Raw genomic sequence first — 15946 nt, 5'->3', positions numbered from 1 at the left:
TCTTATTGTAGCAGTTACAGATCCATACAGCTATGGTGCCTTATTGTAGCAGTTACAGATCCATACAGCTATGGTGTCTTATTGTAGCAGTTACAGATCCATACAGCTACGGGGTCTTATTGTAGCAGTTACAGATCCATACAGCTATGGTGCCTTATTGTAGCAGTTACAGATCCATACAGCTATGGTGCCTTATTGTAGCAGTTACAGATCCATACAGCTACGGGGTCTTATTGTAGCAGTTACAGATCCATACAGCTATGGTGCCTTATTGTAGCAGTTACAGATCCATACAGCTACGGGGTCTTATTGTAGCAGTTACAGATCCATACAGCTACGGGGTCTTATTGTAGCAGTTACAGATCCATACAGCTATGGTGCCTTATTGTAGCAGTTACAGATCCATACAGCTATGGTGCCTTATTTAGCAGTTACAGATCCATACAGCTACGGGGTCTTATTGTAGCAGTTACAGATCCATACAGCTATGGTGCCTTATTGTAGCAGTTACAGATCCATACTGCTATGGTGCCTTATTGTAGCAGTTACAGATCCATACAGCTATGGTGCCTTATTGTAGCAGTTACAGATCCATACAGCTACGGGGTCTTATTGTAGCAGTTACAGATCCATACAGCTATGGGGTCTTATTGTAGCAGTTACAGATCCATACAGCTACAGGGTCTTATTGTAGCAGTTACAGATCCATACAGCTATGGTGCCTTATTGTAGCGGTTACAGATCCATACAGCTACGGGGTCTTATTGTAGCAGTTACAGATCCATACAGCTACGGGGTCTTATTGTAGCAGTTACAGATCCATACAGCTATGGGGTCTATTGTAGCAGTTACAGATCGATACAGCTATGGGGTCTTATTGTAGCAGTTACAAATCAATACAGCTATGGGGTCTCACTGTAGCAGTTACAGATCCATACAGCCATGGTGACTTACTGTAGCAGTTACAGATCCATACAGCTATGGTGCCTTACTGTATGGTGCCTTATTGTAGCAGTTACAGATCCATACAGCTATGGGGTCTATTGTAGCAGTTACAGATCCATACAGCTATGGTGCCTTATTGTAGCAGTTACAGATCCATACAGCTACGGGGTCTTATTGTAGCAGTTACAGATCCATACAGCTATGGTGCCTTATTGTAGCAGTTACAGATCCATACAGCTATGGTGTCTTATTGTAGCAGTTACAGATCCATACAGCTATGGGGTCTTATTGTAGCAGTTACAGATCCATACAGCTATGGTGCCTTATTGTAGCAGTTACAGATCCATACAGCTATGGTGCCTTATTGTAGCAGTTACAGATCCATACAGCTACGGGGTCTTATTGTAGCAGTTACAGATCCATACAGCTATGGTGCCTTATTGTAGCAGTTACAGATCCATACAGCTACGGGGTCTTATTGTAGCAGTTACAGATCCATACAGCTACGGGGTCTTATTGTAGCAGTTACAGATCCATACAGCTATGGTGCCTTATTGTAGCAGTTACAGATCCATACAGCTATGGTGCCTTATTGTAGCAGTTACAGATCCATACAGCTACGGGGTCTTATTGTAGCAGTTACAGATCCATACAGCTATGGTGCCTTATTGTAGCAGTTACAGATCCATACTGCTATGGTGCCTTATTGTAGCAGTTACAGATCCATACAGCTATGGTGCCTTATTGTAGCAGTTACAGATCCATACAGCTACGGGGTCTTATTGTAGCAGTTACAGATCCATACAGCTATGGGGTCTTATTGTAGCAGTTACAGATCCATACAGCTACAGGGTCTTATTGTAGCAGTTACAGATCCATACAGCTATGGTGCCTTATTGTAGCAGTTACAGATCCATACAGCTACGGGGTCTTATTGTAGCAGTTACAGATCCATACAGCTACGGGGTCTTATTGTAGCAGTTACAGATCCATACAGCTATGGGGTCTATTGTAGCAGTTACAGATCGATACAGCTATGGGGTCTTATTGTAGCAGTTACAGATCCATACAGCTACGGGGTCTTATTGTAGCAATTACAGATCCATACAGCTACGGGGTCTTATTGTAGCAGTTACAGATCAATACAGCTACAGGGTCTTATTGTAGCAGTTACAGATCCATACAGCTATGGTGCCTTATTGTAGCAGTTACAGATCGATACAGCTATGGGGTCTTATTGTAGCAGTTACAGATCCATACAGCTATGGGGTCTTATTGTAGCAGTTACAGATCAATACAGCTACGGGCTCTATTGTAGCAGTTACAGATCGATACAGCTATGGGGTCTTATTGTAGCAGTTACAGATCCATACAGCTATGGGGTCTTATTGTAGCAGTTACAGATCCATACTGCTATGGTGCCTTATTGTAGCAGTTACAGATCCATACAGCTACGGGGTCTTATTGTTACGGGGTCTTATTGTAGCAGTTACAGATCCATACAGCTACGGGGTCTTATTGTAGCAGTTACAGATCCATACAGCTATGGGGTCTTATTGTAGCAGTTACAGATCCATACAGCTATGGTGCCTTATTGTAGCAGTTACAGATCCATACAGCTATGGGGTCTTACTGTAGCAGTTACAGATCAATACAGCCAAGGGGTCTTACTGTAGCAGTTACAGATCCATACAGCTATGGGGTCTTACTGTAGCAGTTACAGGTCCATACAGGTATGAACCTTACTGTAGCAGTTACAGATCCATACAGGTATGAACCTTACTGTAGCAGTTACAGATCCATACAGGTATGAACCTTACTGTAGCAGTTACAGATCCATACAGGTATGAACCTTACTGTAGCAGTTACAGATCCATACAGGTATGGGTGCCTCGATCCGACGAAAATAGACTTCCGCTACACTTCCCGAGTTATGTTTACACACAGATGTTCGCAGAAAGATAGCTAATGTGCACATATGGTCACCTCTTGTCTTTTGTCTGTTTTCCGTAAACAGCCAGCTCTGTCACATGGAGATATGGCTGTGTGGGAACGAACACTAAGCATAACCCTATCAAGGTGTGTGTCAATTTAACCTTTTTGTAAAAAAGGTATTATTATTTCTCAGTGATATGAAAGATAAGGTCCTTATGCTTCCAAAACCGTACCGCTAGTGATGCATAGCCATGCCTGTTAATGTTCAGACCCATGGCCGGCTCTAGGCATAAGAGACATAAGTGGTCGCTCAGGGCAGTATTTCCCAACTCTCGTCCTCCAGTACCACCAACAGTACACATTTTAGTTGTAACCCTGGACAAACACACCTGATTCAACTTATCAGCTAATCATCAAGCCCTCAATGAGTTGAATCAGGTGTGTTTGTCCAGGGTTACAACTAAAATATGTACTGTTGTGGGTACTGGAGGACTAGAGTTGAGGAACACTGGCCTAGGGTCTCAGGCTGCTAACCCAAACTGTTTTATTCTTTTTTAAATGTAGGTACTCAGTCGGGGTCTCAACTTACTGTTGAGAGTAAAATAGTATAATACACACTGTGCAAGTTCAAAATTTGATTGTGCATCAGCAATTTTTCTCTTGTTATGTCAGTTAAATCAAATCAAATCAAATGTTATTGGTCACATACACAAGGTTAGCAGATGTTAATGTGACTGTAGCGAAATGCTTGTGCTGTTAGTTCCGACCATGCAGTAATATCTAACAAGTAACCTAAGCTAACAATTTCACAACAACTACCTTATACACACAAGTGTAAAGGAATGAATAAGAATATGTACATAAAAATATATGAATGAGCGATGGCCGAACGGCATAGGCAAGATACAGTAGATGGTATAGAGGACAGCATATACATATACATATGAGATGAGTAATGAAGGGTATGTCAACATTATATAAAGTGGCATTGTTTAAAGAGGCTAGTGATATTTTTAATACATAATTTTTCATTATTAAAGTGGCTAGAGATGAGTCAGTATGTTGGCAGCAGCCGCTCAGTGTTAGTGATGGCTGTTTAACAGTCTGATGGCCTTGAGATAGAAGCTGTTTTTCAGTCTCTCGGTCCCAGCTTTGATGCACCTGTACTGACCTCTCCTTCTGGATGATAGCGTGGTGAACAGGCAGTGGCTCAGGTGGTTGTTGTCCTTGATGATCTGACAGTCACTCAATTAGCCAGGTCAGCTAACAATTTATAGATTGGTAAATTAGTCTAGCCAGCTATCTAAACTTGTAGTTATCATGGCCGAATGCCGACTGGTCACGCAGGGCACGTGCCCAGGGGGCCCCCATTGATTTTGTTAGTCACTCTCACTCAGATATCATTAACATGGCATAAATCATGGCAAAATGGGTAGAATTGCAGGAAATTTGTTGTAAAACAGGAGGGAAATTCTCTGCCCTATGGCAAAATAAGTAGAACTGCATGAAATGTGTTAAAAATGTTATTTCCGCCATATGGCAAAATGTGTAGAATTGCAGAAAACTTGCTTTATAACTGCAACATTTGTATCACGTTTTAGGGCCTCAGGCTGCTAGGGAGACCCCAACCCTAACTGTTTTATATTTTAATGTAGGTACTCAGGGTCTCCATTTACTGTTGAGAGTTACAACAGTAGAATACACAAGGTGCAAGTTCGAAATTTGGTTGCATATCAGCAATTTTTCTCTTGTTATGTCAGTCACTGAGAGTCACTGAATTAGCCATGTCATCTAACAATTTATAGATTGGTAAATTTAACCAAATCTCAGTTTGGGCCTATTTAGACAGAGTGTCAGGGATTTTAACAAAACTGCCCGTACAGAAGACACTTTCGTCCAATGTCTTACATGTAATGGAACTGAGTCATGATCAATGTCTGTGTTATTATATTTTGATCAACACGAATTCGGGTCAGATCTTATAATGGGTAGATGAGATAGAAAATGTAGGCCTATTTCTTGTCCGTTGATTCATGACGTAGATACAATCATGAGATTACAACATTAATTAATACCAAATTAATTCTATGGTTGATTGGAAAGGTCAAACGGGTTGAGTGGGACATGGCTGATTGGCCACATCCCAGTTTCATCTGATTCGGCTATGGAGCAGTAGCTGCTGGTCCGCTGGCCAACAGTCAACGCCATCTGTGTCTTGGCAGTCAACATCACCTGTGTTGGCAGTCAACGTCATCGGTGTCCCGGGAGTCAACGTCATGTGTTGGCAGTCAACGTCATCGGTGTCCCGGGAGTCAACGTCATCGGTGTCCTGCTCCATCTTCTTTTTAGAGTCTGTGCTCGATTCCAAGCTAGCCAGCTAACGGAGCACATATTGACTGAAGAGAAAGCCGCAACCCTTCATTTAAACTCGCTTAATTGTACAATGGTAATCTGATTATCCACATGTACATTTACATTTGACAATAATCTCCTAGCCATTCTTGCAAGGCAAGGGCGTTAGCTAGCGAGCCGGCGATAAGCCTGACAGTGACAGCTAAATTAGCTAATTTAACCATCCTGTTACACGGTGACCGACTCGGACATGATCAAATCACGTATCACGGTTTTAAAATACTAAAACATGAAAGTATCTAGTATATTTGCACTTACTTGATATAATGCTTAAAATTAAATCCAATTTGTATGGCGTTACAGTAGTTAACGTTACAGTACTAGGTCGGTGATGGAACTGACAGCTCCACAAACAATGAGTGGATGATGTCATACCGAGAAAGGAATAATTTCCCCCAGACGCTGATCTAAGGTCAGTTGAGTGTTTATTCCCTCCTGGTTAAGGTTGGAATTCGGGGTGGATACTCTGATCCTAGGTCTGTGAATACGAGCAATTTCCAGACACATATTTTTCTACATGGATGGGACCTGAGGAAGGACAAAATTGTTCAAGTGCATTTGAATCGTGTTCCTTCAAGTCCTTGCGAGCATTTGGCGTTAGATGGCGCCAATGGTTCATTCAAAGATATCAACTAGACCCTGGCTCAATCTCTTGCACTCATCAAGGAGTTAGGCTAGAGAGTCATCCCTTGGAAACCCTTGTAAAGCTCTCATCAACATTAAAGTCTGGTCTAGACATGATATTTCAAGGTAGATCAGGTTTCAGGCATCTGTACTTTGGGGTCATTATGTCCCCTTTCTGATGTAACATGTCTTTAAGTTTGTAAACCTGTGTCCATAACACATGATTAATAGCTATATGAAATAAGAGATTAGTGGATTCACATAAGACCTTCAACTGTTGTTCAGTTTATTGCTTTGTATATCTACTAAAAAGGATAAACTATTATATCAACAGAACTATTGAGCAAGTTAAGGGTCATGGGTTGGGGTAAAAGTTAATGGTTTAAATGATGTTGGTTTGAAAGCATTGTACTTTGATCTTCCTCTTGAGCATGGCCAGATACTGATGACCACACGTTCCTTATCCACTGGCTCATTGCAACTGCTTTTCAAAATGGCTGCCACCTTTCCCTCTCTGCCTTTCTGATAGACTGGCAGACATTTGATGCACTTGGAATGCTCTGGCTCTCATTACATGGCAGTATGCAGTAGTGTATTCTCTCTCTCCCCCTCTCTCCATTAATTAACTCAATTTCTATAGGGAATGGGTTATTTAAGCAATAAGACCTGAGAGGATGTGGTATATGGCCAATATACCCCAACTAAGGGCTATTCTAAAGCACGACGCAACAAGGGGTGCCTGTAGATATGTAGTGGTGTAATAATGTTATATGATGTACTGTTTTATCTTTTGTTTCATGTGTGATGTAAGTGCCTTATTGCGTTCGGACCCCAGGAATAGTAGCTGCAGCTTTGGCACAAACCCCCGAGGTGACTTATTGCTATAATAAACTGGTTACCAACGCAATTAGAAGACTCAAAACAAATGTAATAAGTCAAATGTAAGAAGTTACTTCTGGGGTTTGTGGTCTATTGTCAATGTACCATGGCTAAGGGCTGTATCCAGGCAATCTGCATTGCGTCATGCACAAGAACAGCCCTTAGACGTGGTATATTCGCCATATACCACAAAGCCTTGAGCTGAGTTATTGCTATTATAAACTGGTTACCAACCTAGTTAGAAGAGTAAAAATACATGCTTTGTCAAACCCGTGGTATACGGTCTGATATATCACTGCTGTTAGCCAATCAGCATTCAGGGCTTGAACCACCCAGTTTATAATCCTGTTTACACAACATGAACTGTAATTTTATTTTGGCCTATTTTTGTGTGGATGGGAAGAGAATAGGATTGTGTGTGTTTCTGTTCACTCTATTGTGCGTATTAAATATTACTCTTCCTCTATAACAATGCCTGTAAAGGGTTATCACTCTGTAATACTGCCTGTAAAGGGTTATAACTCTGTAATAATACCTGTAAAGGGTTATCACTCTGTAATAATACCTGTAAAGGGCTATCACTCTGTAATAATGCCTGTAAAGGGCTATCACTGTAATAATGCCCGTAAAGGGCTATCACTCTGTAATAATGCCTGTAAAGGGCTATGACTCTGTTATAATGCCTGTAAAGGGCTATCACTGTAATAACACCTGTAAAGGGCTATCACTCTGTGATAATACCTGTAAAGGGTTATCACTCTGTAATAATGCCCGTAAAGGGCTATCACTCTGTATTAATGCCTGTAAAGGGCTATGACTCTGTTATAATGCCTGTAAAGGGTTATCACTCTGTAATAATACCGGTAAAGGGTTATCACTCTGTGATAATACCTGCAAAGGGCTATCACTCTGTAATAATGCCTGTAAAGGGCTATCACTCTGTAATAATGCCTGTAAAGGGCTATCACTCTGTAATAATGCCTGTAAAGGGCTATCACTGTAATAATGCCTGTAAAGGGCTATCACTCTGTTATAATACCTGTAAAGGGTTATCACTCTGTAATAATGCCCGTAAAGGGCTATCACTCTGTATTAATGCCTGTAAAGGGTTATGACTCTGTTATAATGCCTGTAAAGGGTTATCACTCTGTAATAATACCGGTAAAGGGTTATCACTCTGTGATAATACCTGCAAAGGGCTATCACTCTGTAATAATGCCCGTAAAGGGCTATCACTCTGTAATAATGCCTGTAAAGGGTTATCACTCTGTGATAATACCTGCAAAGGGCTATCACTCTGTAATAATGCCCGTAAAGGGCTATCACTCTGTAATAATGCCTGTAAAGGGCTATCACTCTGTAATAATGCCTGTAAAGGGCTATCACTCTGTAATAATGCCTGTAAAGGGCTATGACTCTGTAATAATGCCCGTAAAGGGCTATCACTCTGTAATAATGCCTGTAAAGGGCTATGACTCTGTTATAATGCCTGTAAAGGGCTATCACTGTAATAATACCTGTAAAGGGCTATCACTATGTGATAATACCTGTAAAGGGTTATCACTCTGTAATAATGCCCGTAAAGGGCTATCACTCTGTATTAATGCCTGTAAAGGGCTATGACTCTGTTATAATGCCTGTAAAGGGTTATCACTCTGTAATAATACCTGTAAAGGGTTATCACTCTGTAATAATGCCCGTAAAGGGCTATCACTCTGTAATAATGCCTGTAAAGGGCTATGACTCTGTTATAATGCCTGTAAAGGTTATCACTCTGTAATAATACCGGTAAAGGGTTATCACTCTGTGATAATACCTGCAAAGGGCTATCACTCTGTAATAATGCCTGTAAAGGGTTATCACTCTGTGATAATACCTGCAAAGGGCTATCACTCTGTAATAATGCACGTAAAGGGCTATCACTCTGTAATAATGCCCGTAAAGGGCTATCACTCTGTATAATGCCTGTAAAGGGCTATCACTCTGTAATAATGCCTGTAAAGGGCTATCACTCTGTAATAATACCTGTAAAGGTATATCGCTCTGTAACAACACATGTAAAGGGCTATCACTCTGTAATAATGCCTGTAAAGGGTTATCACTCTGTGATAATACCTGCAAAGGGCTATCACTCTGTAATAATGCCCGTAAAGGGCTATCACTCTGTAATAATGCCTGTAAAGGGCTATCACTCGGTATTAATGCCTGTAAAGGGTTATGACTCTGTTATAATGCCTGTAAAGGGTTATCACTCTGTAATAATGCCTGTAAAGGGCTATGACTCTGTTATAATGCCTGTAAAGGGTTATCACTCTGTAATAATACCGGTAAAGGGTTATCACTCTGTGATAATACCTGCAAAGGGCTATCACTCTGTAATAATGCCTGTAAAGGGTTATCACTCTGTGATAATACCTGCAAAGGGCTATCACTCTGTAATAATGCACGTAAAGGGCTATCACTCTGTAATAATGCCTGTAAAGGGCTATCACTCTGTAATAATGCCTGTAAAGGGCTATCACTCTGTAATAATGCCTGTAAAGGGCTATGACTCTGTTATAATGCCTGTAAAGGGCTATCACTGTAATAATGCCTGTAAAGGGCTATCACTCTGTGATAATACCTGTAAAGGGTTATCACTCTGTAATAATGCCCGTAAAGGGCTATCACTCGGTATTAATGCCTGTAAAGGGTTATCACTCTGTAATAATACCGGTAAAGGGTTATCACTCTGTGATAATACCTGCAAAGGGCTATCACTCTGTAATAATGCCCGTAAAGGGCTATCACTCTGTAATAATGCCTGTAAAGGGCTATCACTCTGTAATAATGCCTGTAAAGGGCTATCACTCTGTAATAATGCCTGTAAAGGGCTATGACTCTGTAATAATGCCTGTAAAGTGTTATGACTCTGTAATAATACCTGTAAAGGGTTATCACTCTGTAATAATACCTGTAAAGGGCTATCACTATGTAATAATGCCTGTAAAGGGCTATCACTGTAATAATGCCTGTAAAGGGCTATCACTCTGTGATAATGCCTGTAAATAATACCTGTATAATGCCTGTAAAGGGTTATCACTCTGTAATAATGCCTGTAAAGGGTTATGACTCTGTTATAATGCCTGTGCCTATCACTCTGTGATAAAAAGGGCTATGACTCTGTAATAATGCCTGTAAAGGGTTATCACTCTGTAATAATACCTGTAAAGGGTTATCACTCTGTAATAATACCTGTAAAGGGCTATCACTATGTAATAATGCCTGTAAAGGGCTATCACTGTAATAATGCCTGTAAAGGGCTATCACTCTGTGATAATACCTGTAAAGGGTTATCACTCTGTATTAATGCCTGTAAAGGGTTATGACTCTGTTATAATGCCTGTAAAGGGTTATCACTCTGTAATAATACCGGTAAAGGGTTATCACTCTGTAAAGGGTTATCACTCTGTAATAATGCCTGTAAATCACTCTGTAAAGGGATAATGCCTGTAAAGGGCTATCACTCTGTAATAATGCCTGTAAAGGGCTATCACTCTGTAATAATGCCTGTAAAGGGCTATCACTCTGTAATAATGCCTGTAAAGGGCTATCACTGTAATAATGCCTGTAAATAATCACTCTGTAATAATGCCTGTAAAGGGCTATCACTCTGTAATAATGCCTGTAAAGGGCTATCACTCTGTAATAATGCCTGTAAAGGGCTATCACTCTGTAATAATGCCTGTAAAGTTATATGACTCTGTTATAATGCCTGTAAAGGGTTATCACTCTGTAATAATACCGGTAAAGGGTTATCACTCTGTGATAATACCTGCAAAGGGCTATCACTCTGTAATAATGCCTGTAAAGGGTTATCACTCTGTGATAATACCTGCAAAGGGCTATCACTCTGTAATAATGCACGTAAAGGGCTATCACTCTGTAATAATGCCCGTAAAGGGCTATCACTCGGTATTAATGCCTGTAAAGGGTTATGACTCTGTTATAATGCCTGTAAAGGGTTATCACTCTGTAATAATGCCTGTAAAGGGCTATCACTCTGTAATAATGTAAACTTATCACTCTGTAATAATGCCTGTAAAGGTTATCACTCTGTAATACTGCCTGTAATATCACTCTGTAATAATGCCTGTAAAGGGTTATCACTCTGTGATAATACCTGCTGTAAAGGGCTATCACTCTGTAATAATGCCTGTAAAGGGTTATCACTCTGTAATAATGCCTGTAAAGGGCTATACTCTGTAATAATGCCTGTAAAGGTATATGCTCCTGTAAAGGGCTGTAATATCACTCTGTAATAATGCCTGTAAAGGGCTATATCACTCTGTAATAATGCCTGTAAAGGGCTATCACTCTGTAATAATGCCTGTAAAGGGATATGACTCTGTTATAATGCCTGTAAAGGGTTATCACTCTGTAATAATGCCTGTAAAGGGCTATCATGATAATACCTGCAAATAATGCTCTGTAATAAGGGCTATCACTCTGTAATAATGCCTGTAAAGGGGTATCACTCTGTAATAATGCCTGTAAAGGGCTATCACTCTGTAATAATGCCTGTAAAGGGCTATGACTCTGTAATAATGTAATATGCCTGTAAAGGTAACTCTGTAATAATGCCTGTAATGCCTGTAAAGTGTTATGACTCTGTAATAATACCTGTAAAGGGTTATCACTCTGTAATAATACCTGTAAAGGGCTATCACTATGTAATAATGCCTGTAAAGGGCTATCACTGTAATAATGCCTGTAAAGGGCTATCACTCTGTGATAATACCTGTAAAGGGTTATCACTCTGTATTAATGCCTGTAAAGGGTTATCACTCTGTATTAATGCCTGTAAAGGGTTATGACTCTGTTATAATGCCTGTAAAGGGTTATCACTCTGTAATAATACCGGTAAAGGGTTATCACTCTGTGATAATACCTGCAAAGGGCTATCACTCTGTAATAATGCCCGTAAAGGGCTATCACTCTGTAATAATGCCTGTAAAGGGCTATCACTCTGTAATAATGCCTGTAAAGGGCTATCACTCTGTAATAATACCTGTAAAGGTATATCGCTCTGTAACAACACATGTAAAGGGCTATCACTCTGTAATAATGCCTGTAAAGGTGTATCGCTCTGTAATAATGCCTGTAAAGGGTTATCACTCTGTAATACTGCCTGTAAAGGGATATCACTCTGTAATAATGCCTGTAAAGGGCTATCAATCTGTAATACTGCCTGTAAAGTGTTATCACTCTGTAATACTGCCTGTAAAGGGCTATCACTCTGTAATTCTGCCTGTAAAGGGCTATCACTCTGTAATTCTGCCTGTAAAGGTATATCGCTCTGTAATAATGCCTGTAAAGGTATATCGCTCTGTAATAATGCCTGTAAAGGTATATCGCTCTGTAATAATGCCTGTAAAGGGCTATCACTCTGTAATACTGCCTGTAAAGGGCTATCACTCTGTAATTCTGCCTGTAAAGGTATATCGCTCTGTAATAATGCCTGTAAAGGTATATCGCTCTGTAATAATGCCTGTAAAGGTATATCGCTCTGTAATAATGCCTGTAAAGGTATATCAATCTGTAATACTGCCTGTAAAGGGTTATCACTCTGTGACAATGCCTGTAAAGGGCTATCACTCTGTAATACTGCCTGTAAAGGGCTATCACTCTGTAATAATGCCTGTAAAGGTATATCGCTCTGTAATCATGCCTGTAAAGGTATATCGCTCTGTAATAATGCCTGTAAAGGGCTATCACTCTGTAATACTGCCTGTAAAGGTATATTGCTCTGTAATAATGCCTGTAAAGGTATATCGCTCTGTAATACTGCCTGTAAAAGGCTATCACTCTGTGACAATGCCTGTAAAGGGCTATCACTCTGTGACAATGCCTGTAATGGTATATTGCTCTGTAATAATGCCTGTAAAGGTATATCGCTCTGTAATAATGCCTGTAAAGGGCTATCACTCTGTAATACTGCCTGTAAAGGTATATTGCTCTGTAATAATGCCTGTAAAGGTATATCGCTCTGTAATAATGCCTGTAAAGGGCTATCACTCTGTAATACTGCCTGTAAAAGGCTATCACTCTGTAATACTGCCTGTAAAGGGATATCAATCTGTAATACTGCCTGTAAAGGGCTATCAATCTGTAATACTGCCTGTAAAGGGCTATCACTCTGTGACAATGCCTGTAAAGGGCTATAAATCTGTAATATCAAATCAAATCAAATGTATTTATATAGCCCTTCGTACATCAGCTGATATCTCAAAGTGCTGTACAGAAACCCAGCCTAAAACCCCAAACAGCAAGCAATGCAGGTGTAAAAGCACGGTAATACTGCCTGTAAAGGGCTATCACTCTGTAATACTGCCTGTAAAGGGCTATCACTCTGTGACAATGCCTGTAAAGGGCTATCACTCTGTGACAATGCCTGTAATGGTATATTGCTCTGTAATAATGCCTGTAAAGGTATATCGCTCTGTAATAATGCCTGTAAAGGGCTATCACTCTGTGACATTGGCTGTAAAGGGCTATCACTCCGTGACAATGGCTGTAAAGGGCTATCACTCTGTGACAATGGCTGTAAAGGGCTATCACTCTGTGACAATGCCTGTAAAGGGCTATCATTCTGTGACAATGCCTGTAAAGGGCTATCACTGTGACAATGCCTGTAAAGGGATATCAATCTATAACAATGCCTGTAAAAGGCTATCACTCTGTTACTGTTACCATGGAAACCCATCTCATGTATCCAGGCAATCTGCATTGCGTCATGCACAAGAACAGCCCTTAGCCGTGGTATATTGGCCATATACCACAAACCCTTGAGCTGAGTTATTGCTATTATAAACTGGTTACCAACGAAAGTAGAAGAGTAAAAATAAATGTTTTGTCAAACCCGTGGTATATGGTCTGATACCAGCATTCAGGGCTTGAACCACCCAGTTTATAATCCTGTTTATACAACATGAACTGTCATTTTATTTTGGGCTATTTTTGTGTGGATGGGAAGAGAATAGGATTGTGTGCGTTTCTGTTCACTCTATTGCACTTACTAAATATTCCTCTTCCTCTATAACAATGCATGTAAAGGGTTATCACTCTGTAATAATGCCTGTAAAGGGCTATCACTCTGTAATAATGCCTGTAAAGGGCTATCACTGTAATAATGCCCGTAAAGGGCTATCACTCTGTAATAATGCCTGTAAAGGGCTATCACTCTGTAATAATGCCTGTAAAGGGTTATCACTCTCTAATAATGCCTGTAAAGGGCTATCGCTCTGTGACAATACCTGTAAAGGTATATCGCTCTGTCATAATGCCTGTAAAGGGCTATCACTCTGTAATACTGCCTGTAAAGGGCTATTGCTCTGTAATAATGCCTGTAAAGGGCTATCACTCTGTGACAATGGCTGTAAAGGGCTATCACTCTGTGACAATGGCTGTAAAGGGAGATCACTTTGTGACAATGCCTGTAAAGGGCTATCACTCTGTGACAATGCCTGTAAAAGGCTATCACTCTGTTACTGTTACCATGGAAACTCATCTCATGACATAACCTGATTTTTATCACGAGCAGGTGCATATCGTGTGTGTGTGTATATGTGTACCTCACTTGCTTTCTCAACCAAATACAACATATTTCCTGATGCAACTTACTTGGAACACACACAGACTCTCCATCAAATATATCAAACCTTCCAACAAACAAGCTCCCGTTCAGAGAAAAAAAGATTAAATATGAAATATCCACACATTGTTTCATTCAAGCCTGCTGATGTAATGTATTCATTGGCATACAACAGTGAGTGTAGTGATTGTAAATAATATCATGCTTATCCTCTACCCCCAAACAAATCACATTTTATTTGTCACATGCTTGGTAAACAACAGGTATAGACTAACAGTGAAATGCTTACGGGCCCTTCCCAACAATGTAGAGAGAAAGAGAAATAATAGATAAGTAATAATAAATACACAATAGTGCGTGCGTGTGTGATGATCATCTTAACCATTCTCTATGATAACTTTGTGCTGTCAGAATCATATAGACTAATCTGTTACCGAGAGAGCTCGTCAGTGGAACCCACAGTGAGTCTGTTGTTATGGTATTTAACATTTATTTTATCAGGGAGTCATACTGAGACCAAGTTCTCTTTTACAGATGAGCCCTGAATATCAGAAATTATAGAAAATACACACATCAACATTGTTCAGTCTGCCATTAACCTGCCTTCGCCTGGTCGGCTCCATTTGGTGTAAAGAGTTAAGTCACCCAATGACCAACACAAACACATCCAAATAAAGGTGTGCGGATGTGAGTGTGTGTGTGTGTGTGTGTGAATTCCACAGTGACGTCACAAAAGCTTCACCACAACAACATAACATATAGACCTAGCTGGCTGATGCATTGCACCAGATTTGGAACAAAGCATTTTCTCCATCTGTAGATCATAACATTGTCCTCCTTCATCAAGCATGTTCACTTCTTTTTTTATAAGATTCATTTTTAATATGGGCCAATACAACAATACTCATGTTTTCAACTTGCCAGTGTGTAGTGGAATTCAACCATGCACACAGCCCACACACACACCAACTGAACAGCCTTCGCAAACAAATCCTGACATCTGAAAATGCCTGTAGTCAGAAGCCGTTTTTCAATGGATGTGTAGACCTAAAGGCATTCATATATTCATACGAATAAAAGTATAAAGAAAATAAATTGTAGTCATGTAATTTTTCCTCTACCATTTAATTCAATATTTTGTTCGTGCGAGGAGAAATGAACTTGTGTGACTTACGGCCATTTTTGGGGTGTCGCTTCATTGTTTTCGCATCATCTCATCCACAGCACGAGCGAGGTGCGCGCCAATCATAGATATAGGCTTAGTAGATATTTTTGACCCATGCATTTTTTGGGTGGTACATTTCTGGTAGCTGATCTATAAATTGGTACATCATCCAACATGGCTGAACAATATACATTGTCATTTAAATACACGTTATTCAAATGTGGCACAGAATTTTGAGATGATAATGATTGACAATACATTACTCGAACGGTCTAATTGGATATCGGTTCTATAGATATATTGCTATGGTGCTAACCTCGCGATAGCCTATTCCAGGATTGGAGAGCTGTTCG

The 15946-nt window shown here is 40.1% G+C and overlaps 1 protein-coding gene across 12 annotated transcripts in view; it reads right to left on the bottom strand.

Moving 5' to 3' along the window:
• The window catches only part of LOC135510862 (dynein, cytoplasmic 1, intermediate chain 2a-like), a 27574-nt gene extending 11641 nt beyond the window's left edge, over positions 1-15933 (bottom strand). For 10 of the 12 annotated variants that reach the window (XM_064932159.1, XM_064932206.1, XM_064932191.1 and 7 more), the window contains exon 1: positions 5551-5657. The gene's annotated coding sequence lies outside the window, so the exon portion shown is untranslated. Of the gene's footprint in view, positions 1-4051; positions 4227-5550; positions 5658-15602 lie in introns of those variants that run through there. The other 2 variants (XM_064932174.1, XM_064932167.1) reach the window with 2 other exon arrangements.
• Between the last annotated feature and the right edge of the window lie 13 nt (positions 15934-15946).

The sequence above is a fragment of the Oncorhynchus masou genome, chromosome 3 (genome assembly GCF_036934945.1).
Source record: "Oncorhynchus masou masou isolate Uvic2021 chromosome 3, UVic_Omas_1.1, whole genome shotgun sequence".
In the NCBI taxonomy this organism is placed as follows: domain Eukaryota; kingdom Metazoa; phylum Chordata; class Actinopteri; order Salmoniformes; family Salmonidae; genus Oncorhynchus; species Oncorhynchus masou.
This window is presented reverse-complemented; position numbering and strand designations above follow the sequence as displayed.